This window comes from Sinocyclocheilus grahami, unplaced genomic scaffold (assembly GCF_001515645.1).
Source record: "Sinocyclocheilus grahami isolate Dianchi unplaced genomic scaffold, SAMN03320097.WGS_v1.1 scaffold887.1, whole genome shotgun sequence".
In the NCBI taxonomy this organism is placed as follows: Eukaryota; Metazoa; Chordata; class Actinopteri; order Cypriniformes; family Cyprinidae; genus Sinocyclocheilus; species Sinocyclocheilus grahami.
Window position 1 is genome coordinate 152259 of NW_015506066.1, and position 12235 is coordinate 164493.

Sequence of the window (12235 nt, forward strand, 5' to 3'; positions counted from 1 at the left end):
TTTAATGAAAATTATAATAATAACTCTGATAAACCGTATATTGCAGTAGTCGTGTGTTTATTAGTCACGTTGAATCAATGAAAGCAGTTGAATCTTCTATTTATTCAGCTGCAGTGATTTCCTGGGTTTTTTCTGCGAGGCGTATTTGGAGTTTCAGTGCAAGAGCGCCCTTTTGCCTTTGGATAGAGATTTACTGCTGATCACAGAACCATGCTTCACTGAAAGATACGCAAGGCAATTGCAGCTTCTGTCGAATAGTGATCTCGATTCCATTTCGATTTATCGTGCAGCCCTAAGTGGGACCTTTTTTAACTTGTCTTAATTGTCTTGATACATTCATAGGTTAAATTTATAAAAGTTACTATTATCATATTTGAACCAAAAAATTTTTATATAATATTATTAATATTATATTACAAAATATTATAATTACAAGGTTATAACATTTAACATTTTGACTCTCGTCTGATCAAAATGGTGTTGAGCGCACCCCTCACCGAGCGATCTGTTATATTGGGATCTCTGGGATTTGAGGTCAGTCCAGCTGGACGTCTGGTGCCAAAACGAGGTGGATTACACCCTTTAATCCCAGTCACCCCAAAGGAAGTGAACTAAAGCTGCCAGCATCCTTCTTCAGACCACAGTCTTCATTCAGCTGATCTCCCTGAACCTCTTTAAACAGACTTGGTGAAGTGTGAGAGAAGTGCTACTATCACTTGCTGTGATACCAAAAAAAAAACGGTTGTAAAAGAGTTTTGCCTTTAGGGGACAAGCAGCACTGACTGCTGAGATTAATTATATATATATATATATATATATATATATACAGTGCATCATGTGACGAGGGTTAAGACTTAGAAGGCTTGTCAAGGAATTATGAGTATAATACTTCTGTCAGTTCTTTAGATTCAGTGCTCTAGGTTTCAATAAATAACAATGCTACATAAACATACTACTATTAGTTAATGCATTAACTAAAAGTATAAACTTTAATGTTAAAAATGTCTATGTAAAATGCTGTACAAAATAAATGCTGCAAATTGTTAGCTCATAAAGCTTCATAAATATTCATAAACCAAAAGAATTTGTTAGACTGAATTTGTTATTGTATCTCCCTACAAACAACAGTTTGCAATAGCTCTACTCACAAGAGAGGTTTTTAAAAAACTAGTTTACTGAAGGCCTTCTTGTGATACTGGAAATACAAGCATGCACTTGCAAAAATTTACTAGAAACTCAGACTTCAACAACTTGAGTAATTTGAACAGAAGTGTTGCACTGTATTGGATAAGAGAGGTTTGGCACTGAATGCTAGCTTTATTTTCTCAATAAATGAATTCCCTTGAGCTTGAGCTATTAATAATCTCTGAGCTATTTCTCAGAGGAAAAGCTGTTGGGGAAGCTGAAATTTGCTAATATTTCCAGCCACATGCACAAAAATGTACCTATACATACAATTCACTGCAGTTTCCAGTTGAAATGAACACTAGTGGTACTAAAACACCAATGACTTTTCATTCTTGTTCACACAAATTGTGATTACAGGGGTAGATTATCGATTAATGAACACTTATTTTTGTGCCTTTCGTTGCACAGCACTATGTTATGACTTCAAAACACTTTTAGTGCATGATTTGAAAACTAACACATTTCAATGTTTGTATCGCATAACCAGCTCCACATGTATGGCTTTTCTGAAATAGTAAACTTGCTCGGTAGCTCACCTGGTACAACACTGCACTTGCTGTTGTAGAACTCCACTTGTAGAACACTTGGGTGCAAGTCCTGTGAAACATAAAAAACAAATCGACTTGTAGATGTAAGATAAAATGGTGTGGTTGCCTCAGCATTTGTCTCATGTTTTCATTTGTTAACACTATCGGTTAGGTTTAGGGTAGAATTTAGTGTAGATGGTGCTATTTTCAAAAGTGATAGAGCATAAACCTTTCAGCACCACTCACTGGAAATATTATTTTCGAATTGCTGTAATACGTAGAACAACCAGTGGGTCACATTCTTAATGATCGGTTTTGGATAAAACTGAAAACCATTTTAGCACCACTCACTGGACGTTCCACCTTGAAAGTGTTGCGAAATGTGCAAGAAACAATGTAATATCATTCATACAACTCACTGGCCACCCATATGACCAAGACATACTTGCCCTTCCCCATACAATCACGTTCCTTTCAAAATAATGTATGCATGCATGTATTTTTAAAGCAACGATCAGTCAAAGCGACATCTAATATTTAGCTGCATTAAATACAAAGTATACAGAAGACATAACGTGCTGTGCTTTTCTACATGTTGTTTTACAGACAAACCAGACTCTGAATAATTTACAGCAGCAAGGCCTTGACATCCTCAGGATCCAATTAGATGAAATCCACATGCAATCAGTCCACAGGAAAAAGCACAACAGGGACATCTCCAGAGAGACGAGACACTATTAGCAAGTTTCTAAAATACAGAGGGGAGAACTGCGTAAAGAGAAGAGCAAATTCACCACTGCTTTGACAGAACATGGAATCCTTGAAATCAGATCAGTGAACAAAGAATATGATACTCGTATACAAATACCTCAGTTACTCAAACAACCCTCTGATAAGGTTCTACTGACTTAGTAATAGCTGTGCTTTAAATAGCAACAGCTATTAGATATAGTGTATGATAGTGCAGTTTAATGTCATATATAGAACTACGGTACAGTACTGTATAGCGTATGATACGGTAGGACATTTGCTTGCGGTCTTATAAAATGTCATTTTTAAGTAATCAGTTTAAGTGCCCTCAAAAATAAATTAAAAAAAGTGTCTGATCGTGAAATGCAAATCCCAGACCAGCCGAATGTTTGTCTTTGCTGAAGTTTAAACTTTCCATAAATCAAGTGAAGAACTGCACAGCTTGTTGATGTTTTCCTTCAACCAAAGATTGCAACTACGACTTTATTACTTCTGCTGAAAACAAAAGATAATTTGAAGAATGTTACAGCTATTTTTGCACAGACAGTGAAAGTCAATGGGTCTGATGTTGTTTTATAGATTAAAAAATAACAGCTACCTTTTTTCAAATTATCTTCTTGTGGGTTCAACAAAAAGATAAAAAATGCATACAAGTTTAGATCAGCAGAAGAGTGAGTAAATTATGACAGAATTTTCATTTCTGGGTGAACTATCATTTTAAGAATCAACTATATACAGTGGGTACGGAAAGTATTCAGACCCCCTTACATTTTCCACTCTTTGTTAAATTGCAGCCATTTGCTAATATCATTTAAGTTAATTTTTTTTCCTCATTAATGTACACACAGCACCCCATATTGACAGAAAAACACAGAATTGTTGACATTTTTGCAGATTTATTAAAAAAGAAAAACTGAAATATCACATGGTCCTAAATATTCAGACCCTTTGCTCAGTATTTAGTAGAAGCACCCTTTTGATCGAATACAGCAGTGTTGATCACTAATCTAAACATTGAGGTTAGTTATGATGGTTATGGCCATGTCACTAATAGTAACACGAGAGTAAACAACTAAAACAAAACAAGCAAGTCAAGTTTAGATAGAAGAATCTGACCTAAACAGTTTACAAAATGAATCCAAGCCAGAAGCACAATATAAACTACTCGTGAAACTGTTATTAAAATGTCTTGTGACTTTATCAGTCAGATTGGGTTTTCATTGGTTTGCATTACAAGCTCAAGAGAAAAAGAGCCGTTTCAGTTCTGTTTAAGGGTGGAGTCGCCACAACTGTTTGTGTGGTTTCCAGCCAAAGGCAACAATGACTTGTTTCTATAATCTCAAATGGAACATTTGTTAGACATTGTGTGATTATGCACTACTGAATAAAGTATCATAAAGCGCTTTGGTCTGGTTCTTAGTGTAGTATAGTCGGTTTGGTCTAGTGTGGCATTGATATGGATGATGTGCTGAGGTTTGGAGAAGTATTATGTTCTAATTGTATAACATGATCTGGTTTAACCAGGTTTGGTTCGGTATGGTCTAGTCTAATTTGGCCTTTCATGGTATCATATGATCAGTCTTTCAGCATTGCTATAGTCTGGAAAGGTCTGGTCTTAGTTTAATATGGTTGTTTATGCTGCAATGAGGCTAAGGCACACATAAACGGGGCAGTTCACACAAAAAGAAGAATTACACTAATTACACATTCAAATGTTTAGGGTCAGTAAGATCAAAGGTTTGGGGTTGGTAAGAAGTTTGAAAAAAATGACAGCAAAAACATTTATTTTGTGAAATATTATTAATTTTTAAATAACTATTTTCCAATTTAATATATATTTACATAATTTATTCCTGTGATGGCAAATCTGAATTTTCAACAGTCATTACTCCAGTCTTCAGTGTCACATGATTATTCAGAAATCATGATTTGCTGCTCAAGAAACATTTATTATTATTATGAATGTTGAAAACAGTTGTACTAATAAATATTTTTGTGGACTTTTTTCAGAACTATTTTATGAATAGAAAGTTCAAAAGTTAAGCATTTACTTGAAGTAAAAATCTTTTGTAATATTTTAAATGTCCTTACTGTCACTTTTGATAAATTTAATGTAGCCTTGCTGAATAAAAGTATTAAATTCTAAAAAAAAAAAAAAAAAAAAAAGTACTGACCTTTTTGAATGGTATATGCACACAACAAAAAACAAAAACATTAATCCAAAACATAAGTCCTCTGTGGCTCAGATATGACTCAGCAAAATGCTTTATGATGAGTAAAAGTGGAACAAATGTTTGCTGTCACTCCTGCAACGATCTTGCAATGAAATATTTTGTAAGTCACTTTGGATAAAAGCGTCTGCTAAATGACTAAATGTAAGTATAACTCCTGGAACACCGTCTGAAGCCGTTTCAAATCTCTCTCTCTCTGATTTTTGAGTAATCCATCCCTTTAAAAGGACAAAGGCTCTGGCAATGGTTCAGAAAAACTCTTCTAACTATATGCTGGACATGATGGCAGTGAGGTCATGGTCAAAAACCAGGATGTGTGCAGTATACAGTATCAACCTGTCCCTGTTGGAACGTTGGACAGGAAGATACACACTGCCATCACTTGTTGTGCTCTCTAGTGCCAAAGCTGTGCCCTGCTTAGCTCTCTCTGCCCGCTGCTGCCAGCTCACCCATGTGCCAAGCCCTCCACCAGACACAGGGCATTATACACACCAAATTCTGGATACAATAATTCCAAAACTGTTTTTATGCTCAAAACACATTTGTTCGTATTACTGCGAGCAATTTACAGTAATGACATCACCAGCCTGTTTTTCCCACTATGCTGCTGGGTGATGCTGATCAGTCAGCATTACTAAATTAAAAAAATAAGGGATCTGTAATCATTTAAATAACTTCTGGTTTAGAGTATTATTTGTGTGTATATATATATATATATATATATATTTATTTACAAATACTAATACAGATAGTATTTGTTTGTGTACATATAAAACAACACACAGGCATATTAGGACATGTATTCTCACTTAAACGCTCCAGAAAAACAAGTACAGCTAGTTTACCTTGCTATGCCAGTTGAGGCCATAATGCCATAAATGAAAACACAATTAAAAATATAATTACTCTAATATGAAGTGGAATGACCTTTTTTAATAATAAATAAATAAATATTTGTTAAATAAATAAATAAAATAAAATGTATTCATTTAAGAACTATTAATCACTATTTAATTTATTTTTATTTAATTCCATATTATTTATACTATATATGAAAATTGGACAAATAAATATATTTCAAAATATATTCATTTGATTGCATTTTACAAACCAAGTGGGAAAACAAATGATGCTAAAGTTTTCCTTTGTATTTTTTTTTAATTAAGGCAACCTGAACATGTCCAAATAATTATTTTATGAATATTTAGCTTGAAGTGCTTTTAAAAGTGCATTTATTTTAAAATAAATATATGCACTTGGCTTAATATGTACTATATAATGCAATGACATTAAAGGGGACATGAACGGAGAAATCAAAATTCCCTGGACCTTTTGACATAAGAGATCATGGTACTATAAAAACATCCTGTAAGTTTCAGAACTCAAAACTTTCTCGTTAGTCTAAAAACAGCTTATATTGAAGCCAATCTGCCAAAACGACAGGTTATGGAATGTGCCACTTTATGATGTAATAGTGTGGTTAAACCCCGCCTCCGCAGAGGAAGATCAACGCCTGCTTCTACATCACTGCCTGTTTAGCCCCGCCCACCGATTCACGCATGTAGTGGGCAAATAACGAGAGACAAACGCAGGTCTATGCAGAAACCAAACGATAAAGATGGCTCCGAAGACAATGCGTTGTGCATTGCCTTCCTTCTGATCCTAACATTAGGAAAGAGTGGATGAACTTTATTTTTAATGAAGATCTTACTGATAACAGCTGCGTTTCCCAAAAGCATCGTAAGCTTAAGTACATCGTAGACCCATTGAAACCAATGGAGCTACGATTAACTTAGGCTTACGATGCTTTTTAGAAACGCAGCCCACATCAGTAAGAACTTGGTCCTTCATTCACTTCATTTCACCATGGATTCGTTTACAAACAAGGCACAATTCGATGCAGGATTTTCAGAAGGATTGAAACTAAAAGACGATGCTGTGCCGACTGGATCCATCTATGAAGGATGTAGGCTGTCAAACATACACAACTATTAGCTAATCATAGCAGTGGGTGTTTACTACAGAGTCTACAATCCACCACGTCTATTCAAACAGAGCGTTCTGATGAGGGGGGTCAAAACAGGAAAGAAAAATAGCCTATTACTTCTAAATTATGGTGTTTTTTGATGTAAAAATCTTAATAACATTATAAGTAGACCTCAGAGAACTTTACAAAATAATAAAAAAAGGCAGTTCATGAACCCTTTAATAGATCTTGAGAAGAGCATTGATAACCAAACAGTTTCAGCTCCCATTCTCCACCAAAGTCAGTCATACAGGTTTTGAATGACATGAGGGGGAGTAACTAATGACAGAATTTTTTAATTTCGGACTATCACTTTAAATAAATTATAGCAGAATATCCAAGCTGCTCTTTTCCATACAATGAAAGTGAATGGTGACCAAAAGTCTTTTCATCAACCAAAGCTAATGTATAGTTTTAGATGACTTGGAATATAGTGCACAAGTCATGTGTCTACTTTTACAATGCTTTTTTAGTAGTTTTAGATTTTGGTCGTTTTTTTAGTACCCTCAGTCCCCTTTCACTTTTATTGTATGGAAAAGCGAGGCTCAGACATTCTGCCTAACATCAGCTATGTTCTACAGAAAAAAAGACAGTTTAAATGACATGAAGGTGAGTAAATGACAAAACGTTATTTTTTTTTGTGAATTATCCCTTTAAGGTAACAACTGCACATTTTATTTAACATACTCTCCATAATTCAAACCAAAGGTGGATTAAGGTCACAATGGTGAGAATTCAGAAAATGTATGGATATTTCCCTGAGGATAAATAGCAGTAAAGATATCAAATAATATGCACCATGCTGCTTATTCTAGATACACTCTTAAAAATATCCAAAAGGGGGTTTCTGTAGCAATGCGATAGAAGAACCATCAAGTCCAAAGAAACTTTCTGTGAACAGTTCTTTAAAGAACCATTTTTTTTCTTAATATAAAGAGCATTTTAATAATCCAGAGAACGTTTTTTAATTAGAAATGACCTTTTATGCAACAGAAAAGTTCCGTTGCACCCTTAATAATAAAGGTTCCAAATGGTGTAGTTTTGCAGCTATGCCATAGAAGTGTTAAGGTGAAGAACATTTTAATAATCTAATCTTTTTCCAATATAATGAACCTTTTGTCCAATGATAAGGTTCCATGGATGTTAAAGGTTCTTCATGGAACCATAAATGCTAATAAAGAACCTTTATTTTAAGGAGTGTCGTAAACATTTACTTTTTTTAAAAAAAAAGCTCGTCATTGCATTCTCATTCACAGAAAAGGATTGCCTTGAAGTCTTGAAATCCGAAAATCCCACATCTTTCGACATTTAAATGTTTGAACCCAAGCCCCCTGGCCCTTTTCAGATGGAGAACAAAACAAGCACAGAACATCTTATCACTTTTCCTTGCATCTCAGAACAGTCACAGTTCATAGGTTGCTTATGTCATTCTGCATTATTGACACACTATTTTCCTAATTAATGCTGTTCAGTTGCTTTGACACAATCTGTATTGTTAAAAGCGCTATATAAATAAAGGTGACTTGACTTAGGTCTCTTCACAACTCAAACAAGCAGTACAACACCCACTCACTCATTCCCGAATGAACATGCTGGAGTTTGTTTGATTTGCACTGTCAAAAGGTGTGTAGTGCATGAACCGAAGCCGTGTAAACAACCTGCTTCATTGAGGCTGAGCACAGTAACCAGCTGCACATAAACGGGAAGTGACTTTAGCAAAGGCCCATGCAAATATTTCCCACCACTGCTGCAAGGTTAAGGTTTTTGTCTATCGGCAGAACACTAGAATAACTGTAGTGTTCAGTGTCATCTTTTTTTAATCTGTGGCTGCCTCTTGACAACTAAGAAGTTAGTAAACACAGTAAAGTATGCAGTTGTTACTTTGAGTATGTATTTCTTTACTGTATTTTACATGTGCAGTATACCCACATGAAACCTACTATCACAATATATGTAAAACAGTGAAGCTAATAGGCACACACTCCTACAGACAAAAGAAAGCTCAAACTATTGATCCCATTCAAAGTCATTTTAGTCAGAAACAGACCCCTCATCACAAAGCAAAGGGGTATTAACTAGTGTGCTGACACCATCCCAGCAGCAGCCCCCCCCCCCCAACAGCCCTTAGGCCAGCAAATTCACCTAATAATACAACAAGAGAGCCCTTCATATGCCTGTTGTGTCATTTACCACAAAACCTCCCTCAACTTATTTGATCGTCACATGAACTTTCAGCTTCACATGAGCAGATGTTCTTTGGCACCATGACAGTCGTGATAATGACAATGCATACACATATCACCCTCCTCCCCTTCATTCTCCTCATTATCATTATCAAACACCACCAAAACCAGTTAAACAGTTTGTATCCAAACTAGTGAGCACAATAAATAAGTAACCTTCCTTATATGTAAACTTAAAGAGCAGGAGCTAGTAGCAATTAAACCCTCTAATAAAACCCTTGGGATTATAACTAGTTTCTCAACTTTAGACATAGTTTAGAAACTGGACATAGTTGTTTACTAATCAAAGTATACTACAGAATCAAATACTGTATAATCAAAACATACTATAATTAGTATACATACCAATTAGTTTGATTACGTTTTATAACTGTAAAATGTCTTACCATATGTTTTTATTTATTAAGTGTCCTCATGTGGAAGATCAGTCTTGCACATTCTTTAGGAAGCACAAACATCCTCTGCTGCTTTTCAAATGCTTCATTCACATATTCCTTATCTCCGCATAGGTACGATCCCAATTCAACAGGACCGTTATCCAAAAATTCCCTGTAAATCGCAGTCCGTCGTCCTCTAAAGGCTTTGAGCTTTGATAATGGTAAGCTAAATGCGAACTGACAAGCATCCGACAAGCTTTCAGGGAGAGGAGAGGGAAAAAAAACTGAACAAAACAAAAAAAAAGTCAAGCACCAAAACCCCGCCCTAGACTGTAATAGCTCTCAAAGTAAGGGTTTAGATTTAAGACAATCCGAAGCCACGGATTGCTATTTTGTATTGTAGGCCTATTTTTTAAAAATCGGGAAAATGTCTAATAATAGATATGTAGGAGATTTTTTTAAATAATCATGTTGAAAAAAATCAATAGGATGATGGATGATAGTTGATAACCTAATTTAATGCTAATTGCATAGCATGTTTTTTCCATCTAAAATAATTGGTTTTCAGTGATGGATCATGTGTTGCTCTGCATCAACAAGTTTATTAGGCCTATTTAAATGTGCTGTTTCCCTGAGCCTGGATGAGTTTTGGGTTTATAGTTAAAATATTAACAATTAGAACAAAAATGCATTTGTACGCGATGTAAAATTCATGACGCGGCTGTTGTTAAATTAACAGAAGTAAAGAGTGAATAAAATATGCTGGTCATTATATCTGCATTGTCAAGAACACATTAAAGTAAATAGGCTACATTTGGCGTTAAAGACACCTTAAAGTTAAGTTAAAATATACAAGACACCTCTGCATGCCAGCTCAAAAGCTGTTAACATTAGAGTTGGGAATAAAGTTGGGAAACGAGAACCGGTGCTTAAGAATGGGTTCCATTTAACAATTACGGAACAGAATGATTTTCACGCCAGTCGATTTTTGACGTGTATTCGTGGAACACCGCTGGTCTGACTGTGTTAAGTGTTGTTTATACCAACATACTGAATATGTACATCGCGAAACAAACAGCAGCTTTTTTTATAATGAATCAAAAACATAGGCCAATGTTGCCAACTGCTTTCAATTGAAAGTAGCTAAAACTGGTAGCTAAATGTCACTAGATGACATCACAATGGCAAATTCACTGATCTATATAAAGATGAACGTAGATCTTTGGGCAAGATGAGAACTTAGATAAGGTTTGTCCAAGAAGTTGCTATATTTGTCCCTAAACTTTTGAGAAAAAAAAGTCTCAAAAGGGGCGGGGAAGTCACTAAATCTAGCTACAAAGTAGCTAAATTGGCAACACTGGACAACTCGATCACTATACGAACGACTCTCTTATGAGCCTGTTCTTTATAGTAAATTAAAAGCATACAGAGTAGGCCTAACCAGTGTGGTATGATTCCCAAACGAATGACTCTTATGAGCCAGTTCTTTTTAGTGAATCAAAAGCACTTTAATCTGCCTCGTTTTACCTAAACCACAAATACTTACAGTTGCGATCATTATATTTTATATAGGTAAAAAAATTTGAAACAATCAATTGTTACCCTTAGTTTTGCTTGTTTCATATTTTATACAAGAGACACCGTCTGGATTGCCCCCACTTTAAAAAGTCTGTGAAAACTCATTAAAAGTCTGAGTAAACACACCCTTTGCCAGAAATGTGTTGTTATTTCTGATTTGTTATTGGCTACATTTTATGCAGAAATCTGAACTGATTTCCTCGATCTCATCAGCAACAGACTGCTGAGTGCAGTATAGCCTACGAGAAGAATTTATTGTTTCCAAACATTTCTTCCTCAGAAGTAGCCAACCAAAAAAGCTTGTTAGTGGAATTATGAAAAAGTCAGGAGGATTCGGAATCATAAAACTCCTTCGGATTTCCGTCCCTATACAGATGGTTAAAGCTCGTCAGAAGAGAAACTTCCTAAAAATAGCGCATGGACAAACAGAATGGGTTATGGCAGCGGTTATATAGGCTACTGTATGAGTGCGACACCATAGGCTTTATGTACAGCTATCTACACTAAAGAAAACAATCATTCAGTGTGCGACTATTGTTTAAAGTGAGTTGCCAATAGACTGATCTCTAATCTTATCTCAATTAGACCAACGCTGAAACAATGCCTATTCACATCACGCCAGAAAACCCAAGCGAAATCTCCCCGTCCAATCCCTTCGAAGTAGCGAACTATTATTAAGACAAAAGATTAGGCGAATCTAGTTTTTAAGATCGATTCTTTCTCAGAATTCGATTCGAAACTTACCTCGGTACATAAAAATGACGTAATGAAGTTGTGGGGCAACGGCACAAACGCAAGGTGACTCTCCGAGATGATGACAAACTGAGTGGCACCCGCAGTTTCCAAATGACTTCAGCGTTGAAATAGCGAATCACAGCGAGCTGATCGTCTAGGTTTGTAGATCGAGGAAACAATGTGATGACATCGAGCGACGTGGATCCAGATCGAGACGGATCGACAGCGAAGTGCCCCGTGTGTTTGGTGCGACACCTGGAGCGGCAATGGTTCCTCCCTCTTTCATTGACTATTGTTTGTTCAGCATAAAGTTGGGTGATGCAGAACTCTGGTGTTCAGAGCACTTAATCTCTGCCTGCTGGCATACAAAGTGATAATGTTTGATGACCGACAGTTTAGGGTTATAATAAAAATGATTTGGAAAAACATAAAATAGGCTATTGGGTCAAGGAAGTGACGCTCCTTTTTTATTTATTTTGTCTGGGTCTGGTTCTTTGTCTTAGCCTAGGTAATAAAAACATATTTCATTATACTAAGTATCTTAATTAATAAATAAATAATACAAAATTTAATTATGAAG

At 35.6% G+C, this 12235-nt stretch overlaps 1 protein-coding gene across 6 annotated transcripts in view; it reads right to left on the reverse strand.

Annotated features, from left to right (window-relative positions):
* LOC107563696 (zinc finger protein 516-like) overlaps window positions 1–11988 on the reverse strand; it is a 41740-nt gene extending 29752 nt beyond the window's left edge. For 2 of the 6 annotated variants that reach the window (XM_016248638.1, XM_016248641.1), the window contains exons 1-2: window positions 11665–11988; window positions 1725–1785 (exon numbers count right to left, since the gene is read on the reverse strand). The gene's annotated coding sequence lies outside the window, so the exon portion shown is untranslated. Of the gene's footprint in view, window positions 1–1724; window positions 1786–9351; window positions 9676–11664 lie in introns of those variants that run through there. The other 4 variants (XM_016248640.1, XM_016248639.1, XM_016248643.1 and 1 more) reach the window with 4 other exon arrangements.
* Window positions 11989–12235: the final 247 nt, after the last annotated feature.